General features: G+C 35.3%; 1 protein-coding gene across 2 annotated transcripts in view; it reads left to right on the forward strand.

Annotated features, from left to right (window-relative positions):
- The first annotated feature begins 1,115 nt into the window (after positions 1–1,115).
- LOC122248761 (eukaryotic elongation factor 2 kinase) overlaps positions 1,116–7,500 on the forward strand; it is a 32,121-nt gene continuing 25,736 nt past the window's right edge. The window contains exon 1 of one of the 2 annotated variants that reach the window (XM_043009022.2): positions 1,116–1,139. The gene's annotated coding sequence lies outside the window, so the exon portion shown is untranslated. The remainder of the gene's footprint in view (positions 1,140–7,500) is intronic. The other variant, XM_043009018.2, reaches the window with a different exon arrangement.

Here is a 7,500-nt window from a genome sequence, read left to right on the forward strand (position 1 = left end):
AACGATGATAGTATATTCACAAATCATTATTATCATTATCATCACTCTTATTAGCATTACCACTGTTGCTATGGTTACAGTCATTACTATCATAATCATCTTTAATAGTTAGAATAATGTTTATAGTCTCCTCGTCATCATTATCATTCTGATTATTGTTATCAAATATTGGTAGTAGTTTTATCTTGCAGGAAGCGTAGTTGCTGTTGTTATCATTTTCGTTGCAGCCGCTGTCATTGTTCTTCGATGTTGCTGTAGATTTGATCAATTGATTCACTCCAATATTGCAGATACTACGTAACACTCACTAAATCTACCAGCTATTATCACCAACCCTTCTATATCTTTCGTTATTTGATCGTCAATTATATCAATTATATTTACCTCTATTGCAAATTACATTGCAAATACCACTCACGGCAAATACCATTGCAGTGTTATCTACGCGAATTAATGGCGTACAGATCGTGAGTTGTACACCAAGGTTAGTAAATCGTTCAAGGCATCACTGAAGGCAAGAACCGAAGACGCAGAGGCAATGTTGATGATTCTAGCAGGTTGCAACAACGTGTTTTTTTACGATTTAAAGATATGTTCTTTTTTACATTGTTTAAACGATACACTTTTTTATTTTGGCTTTTGAGACATTATTTTAATCAATTATACCTTATTATGTAAGTGATGTAATTGTAACTGTAATTGATATAGTCTTTAACTATTAACCCGAGGGGAATACTTGTGCTTTAATTATTCATACGCTTTAAAGACCTCACAAAGACCTCCTAAAGTATTTTTTTTTTATCTTTCTGTTCAAGCGCAATATTAAGAACTCGGTTATTACGTTCTATTGAGAGAGAGATTGGTGAAAGGGCCTGGCACTTGGAGCGCCGCTCTGCGCAGGTAAGTGCGTTTGCTTTAGGTCAGGTGGTGATGACCCTCTTTGCTTGTGACCGAAGGAGTGAACTCAGCGGGGCTATTAGTCTGGTCTTGCTGCGGCAGTCTGCTGACGGAGCTCAAGATCTTCGCGGTGAAACTAGCGAGTCCGAAACTACTGGTGATATTGGTGGTTCATGTTTCAGGAGTTTCATAGAGGACTTCCGGACTTCGTTGAGATTGTGTTGATCTGATGTAGTGGCTTGGTGAGTTTTGGTTTTGTTTTTTGGGAAACGTTTGAGTTTTTTTTGCAGGGATGGATGGACAGGGGTTCGTCTTGTTATTTGGGAAGCTTTACTTGGTAGCTTTTAGCAGAAGGACAGTGGTTGGTTAAGCTCGTGTTTTAGAAGACATTAGAGCTTTGAGAAGAGATAAACAGTGGGCGATATTTTGATTTAAGAAACGGTAGAGCTTTAGGAAACATTAGAGCTTTTAGGAGAGAGACGCTGGTCGGTCTTGTGATATTGAGGAACTTTCGCGGTTTAGAATAGTGGAACTCCATTGCATCAGAGAATCTTTGGTAAGATTTAGAGTGAAGATATGTGATATATATATATATATATATATATATATATATATATATATATAGAGAGAGAGAGAGAGAGAGAGAGAGAGAGAGAGAGAGAGAGCGAGAGAGAGAGAACTTATAAATCTACGCATGAAATGTATGTTGTCTTTCAAAAGTGCCTGACTGATGTTGACTTGATAGAATGAAGGAAAATATAACACTCGTTGAGTCGTTAAGATGAAGGAAAATTTTCCCTTCTTACTCATCAATGACAGAGTTCCTACTCTATGATATTACATAAAGAAAAGACCAGTTTGATTTTGTTTCATAATTATTCACTAACATACAAAAAAAAACTAGAATTCCCTCAGTAGTAAATAAGACCACCCACACAGACAATCACACAAAACCGGTAAGGCAAAGAGAGCGAAAGGGAAGCAAGAATATTAACAAGAACAGGTCATTCACTCTTTGATCGTACAAGGGATTCAAGCACCTTATTTGGCCCTAATTAATTGGCATTTATGACATGTAGGACAGCGCCATGGTTATTCTTGGGGTTGCAGTCATGTGCCTTTTGTGTCATGCGTAGAGTAGAGTGTGTGTTATGTGCATTGATATATTCTTTTATTATTTTTGTCGTTGTTGTCATTATCACTATTGTTATTGTTGTCGTTGTTGTTGTCATTGTTATTGCTATCATTATTGATAATAATATATGAGAAATTGTTGTATTGGTCATTGCAGGATTCATTTTGATCATGTTACTTGTTGCATCATTTTTATTAAGATTTCATACAGCGTTTAATCGTACATTCTTTAGTTTTAATTAAATCTATCTATTTTTCTTTTTGATACAGTAATAGATGCAATGTTTCGAATGTATGTGAGATAAAAAATATACTGTGTTTGGAGTATTGAGATCTTGACATTTTATACAATAGAAGTAATTGAATCATTGTTTTTTATGGTCATAGGTATTCCGCAAGGTAGAAATAGAACGATTGCTAGTTACGTATATAGGTAGTTAGACAAGACCTATGATTTAGCTAGATAGATAGGCACAATATAAATCACTTTTATACGTGCAAGTGTGCATTCCACATGTGTGTGGGCATGCGAATGTGTGAGTAAGCGAGATACAGAGTGCACTTGTGTGTGTGTGTGTGTGTGTGTGTGTGTGTGTGTGTGTGTGTGTGTGTGTGTGTGTGTGTGTGTGTGTCTCAATACGTGTGTAAACTTTGTATAGGCTCAAAAGCACGTGTAACGCTTATATACAAATATGTTTGGGAAGACAGTGAGATTGTACATACGAGTAACAAGTATCCCGTCACAAACAAGCCAGACAACCAAAGGACATAGATGCCGCCATACAGAGCAGATGCAATAACCAGCACATGATCTATTGTCGTGCAGCGTGGCAACTCCACACACGCTCGACGTACTCGGTTGTAACGGTAACAAACCGGTCGTTTACACATGCAGTCATTCTGTTTCGTTTGATCTATTCGAGCGGATTAATGCAGAGTTTTTTTTTTAGTAATTTAGAAATAACTAATGGGGAAGATTGAAAGTGTGGGTTTAGTGGAGGTCTTCGTCAAACAGAAACGTTAATTTATCAGGCAGAAAAGTGGAGAAATCAAAATGTATGAAGTCGATGGTTTGAGCGGCAGCAAAGATGTCTGGATTTTTTTCTTCCTTTTTTTATCAACCTTCGTAACGCTGCCTTCGATTTGCAGACAGATAAAAGCATGATTCCGAAGCATCAATTCAAGTTGTAGCTGGAGGGGCAAAGAGAGAAATGTATAGAACGAAGAATAAGAGGAGGATGAAGAAGGAGAAGAAACGTGTTGCTGAAAGAGATACAAAAAGTAAACAATGGAAAAAAGAATTGAGAATAAATACGCTTAGTGAAGGAGAAAGTTGAAGAAAATAAAGAGGAAGAGGAAGGAAGATAAAAAGGTAAAAAAGTAAAGAAAAAATATAGAACGAAAAGTAAGAACAGCGAGCATTAAAAAAAGAAAGAAAAAAAAACATGCCAAACAGGTATCCGAGTTTTACAACTGCGCAGATTCTTATGACACGTTAAGTCGGATCGGCGCAAAGCCTGCAAGGTTCGTAGTATCGGCACCTGAAACCAAAAACCATGCGTGTTATTGGATTCCGATAGCTATACCCTTTATGATAGAGGGGATTAACGAGGAGAAGGGATTATATAAACACAATAGCAATGTGGTTGACCTTTGACCTAATCTTGGAGTGAATGACCCTTACTTCCTGTTGCTCCATCTTTCCTCACGTGATGCTAAATTCTTGGTTCCTACCGATTTTATTTTGTTTTACATTAAGGAAATGCGTGGATTGATTTTTATAACGTGATAATATGTTTCAGTTCTGAACATATTTTGATTTGATATTTCTTCGCCTGAGTCATCGATTTGGGAATTTAAATGTTTATGTTATCTTATGACTTGAAGTCAGTGGTTATTTGCGTAATTTATTTGGTGTAAGTAACGTAATGATTTTTAAAATAGCATTTCTGGGAGAAGTTAAAGCGTTTATTATCAATTACGTTGTCTCAAATAATTAGTTTTAGGCGAGATTGAATTTCAAAAATACAATTAAACGAAGTTAGACAATGTGTTAGAATCCACGAACATCACCAATCAATTTAAACATTTTAACCGAATTATTAATCTATATCACATATCCTCAAAGACAATACCTGAGGCTATCGACATGCGGTTCCCGAAGGTAACATTTACAATTTCCTCAAGAAAAGCAGTTCATTGTTCTCAAATTCATTCCCAAGCCAATGGGAATTACATATAATAAGCACCTCACGGAACTGCATAGCCTCAGAGATTTTAAAAAACAGACTTTCACTTTCTATTTTGATATTGAAAATCGGGTATGACATATGTCTCCAATATCGAGAACAGATCAAGATTGTTTTTTTCTTTCTTTTGTTCTTTGTTGTCTTTATCTATTTATTTATCTTTATTTATCTAACTTTTCTTCCCCACCAGCTCCATGTAAACAAATAAAATGGCGAAATATTGAAAGCAGATCAAGGCAATTATCTCCCCCCTCTCTCTCTCTCTCTCTCTCTCTCTCTCTCTCTCTCTCTCTCTCTCTCTCTCTCTCTCTCTCTCTCTCTCTCTCTCTCTCTCTCTCTCTCTCTCTCTTCTCGCTTTTTTCCCCATTTTCTCTCCTTCACCTTTTTCCCGCCATATTTAATGTCAACAAGAGAAAATGGCGCGAAACTACGCATCGAAAAGTTGGGACTGGTTCCCTTGCGCCCACAAACGTCCCTGAAAACTTGTTGCAAAGTCTTCCTCTGTGCAATACGTGACGGTTTCTCAAAACAAAGACATGTTTGGAGGTTTGTGTTGCTGGAAAGGCGGTCATTTGTCGAGCGCGTTTGGTGTTGAAATTTTTTTTTTTTTTTATATAGAGTGGTATTCGTTTTTGTTGTTTTGTTTTGTTCTTGCTCTTTGTTTTTGTCATTGTTTTGTTGTAGCCTTTTCTTTTCTTTCCTCGACAACTTTAAATCGTTTTTTTTTCTTTTTTTCTCCGGTATCCTTGGTCATTTGTTGTCTTATTTTGATTTTTTTTATTAATTTTCTCATTGTTCTCGTTATTGTTATGTTCTTATTGTTATTGTTATTATCATAATTATTGTATTTCTATTATTGTCCTCTTTTTTCTAATCCTTAGGTTATTGCTATTCGCATCGTCTTTACTATTACTGCTACTATTAGTGGTAATAGTAATATCATTATCATTATCGTTTTTCTCAAGTCACGTTCGTTACTTCGAGTATTAGTAGTAATAGTATTTATTTGTGCAGTTTTTTTATTTTTTATTATTGTTGTTTTAGCCATAACTACTATCAACTTAATGGTTATAACAAGAAGTCCTTATTACCTTTTCTAAACACTATTAACATTCTGATCGTTCAATACTCACCATTATGCAGCCTCAATATTGTCATTATCATCTTTATGCCAAATTTGACCTAATATAATGAAATAGATACATCATTCAGTCTTGAAAAAAATATATTATTTTCCCGAAATATAGTCAAAGCCTGAGACTCTGGGACTACCCCTTACCTAACACGAGCACCACCTTGTTAATGGGATAAGTGTAAGTGTGGATGTGTAACATTTTGTAAGATTTCGCTCCTGGCTGTTGCTTGCGTTATAGTGTGTGTGTTTGTGTATGTGTGTGTGTGCTGGTGTGTTTGTGAGTGTGTGTGTGTTTGTGTTTGTGTGTGTGTGTGTGTGTGTGTGTGTGTGTGTGTGTGTGTGTGTGTGTGTGGCTTTGGGTGTACCTACGCGCTTGTTAGGGGGGGGGTTAATTAATATGTTTATGCTTTTTTTTTTTTTTAATCTGTGTATGTCTGTATATTTTTGTATATTATTTTCTTCCATTTTACTCCGTTCTTTTCTCGTTTTTCTCTATTCGTTACGCACACACACGTGTGTGTGTGTGAATATACGTACACACTCATAGATTGATATATAGTAAGACATATAAATAGACTTAATAACTGTATTTACACATATCATTCTAAATTGCCATGAATATTAGTCATATGTTTAAAGCAACATCATTTGAAATATAAATCATGAAATAAACATATATGTACCCTCATTAAAGATAGACGAAAAAAAACAAGAAAAACGATGAGAGTTTTCCCACATGGTGTCTGTTATGAGCGTCATGACAGGAGATGTTAGTAACAAGATAAGACGGTACTGTGGGCGCCAGGACAAAAGGAAGATAGCCCAATGTCTCTCTCTCTCTCTCTCTCTCTCTCTCTCTCTCTCTCTCTCTATATATATATATATATATATATATATATATATATATATATATATATATATATATATATGTGTGTGTGTGTGTGTGTGTGTGTGTGTGTGTGTGTGTGTGTGTGTGTGTGTGTGTGTATGTATGTATATATATGCATATATATATCTATACATATATACATATATATATACATATATATGTATATATATACATATATATGTATATATATACATATATACATATATATATATATATATATATATATATATATATATATATATATATATATATATCGTGTCTTAGTATCGAGGTCTCAGTATCGTGGGAAAAAAATGTACCAGTGCAGTGATAGAGGTGAGGGAGAGGGCCACGTGAGGAGCGTGTTTCGGGTGATGGTGATGATAATGGATGGTGATGATTACAATGATGATGATGGTTATGGTTACGATGGTGATGATTATGATGATGATGATTTCAATTATAAGGATGATGATTTCAATTATGGTGATGGAATTACAATAATGATGATTACAATAATAATGATGGTTATGATTACAATAAAGACGATTATGATAACGACGACAATACTAATAATAGTTATGAAGAGATAAATGAACAGACAGCGGTAGAAAGTGTTTGATGTTAAGGTCACACGTGGGAGTCTGAATATGCGTCTTCCAACACACGAGTCACGTGACCAAGAAACAGAGAGAGAGAGAGAGAGAGAGAGAAGAAGGAGAAGAAGAAGAAAGACTATTAAAAAGGACAGGTAGAACGAGTATGACGAGTCCTGGAACCACTCACTCTCTCGGCACTTATCATCAGAAACACGTGATTAACCTTGTGTGATAAGATTACATACATGAATTCCTTGTGCGGATTTTTCCACCGTCTTGTTAGCGTGTATTCGTATCTTAAAAAAAGTGTTTGTCTTATCATGATTCAGGATTTGAGTTTGATATGATGACCTTTACGGGTTTATCATATCTGTTATCATTTGTTTGTCTGTTTGTTTCTCTGGGTTATGCGTTGTTCAGCATTTTCGTGGTTGGCGGGCGGAAGTGAATCGAGTGGTTCCTTGACACATTTTTCTGAATACATTCTAGCTTTGGAATCTTTTGAGTCAAGTAACTACACGTTCTATTCAACTGCTTTTCTCTTGTTAACTCTTTCCTCTTCTCTTTATAAAAGATTTTACAATGAAATTATATTATTTCCTCAATAGATTTTTTTTT

The sequence above is a fragment of the Penaeus japonicus genome, unplaced genomic scaffold, assembly GCF_977035675.1.
Source record: "Penaeus japonicus unplaced genomic scaffold, GWHDUDI00000001_assembly GWHDUDI00000022, whole genome shotgun sequence".
Classification (NCBI taxonomy): Eukaryota; Metazoa; Arthropoda; class Malacostraca; order Decapoda; family Penaeidae; genus Penaeus; species Penaeus japonicus.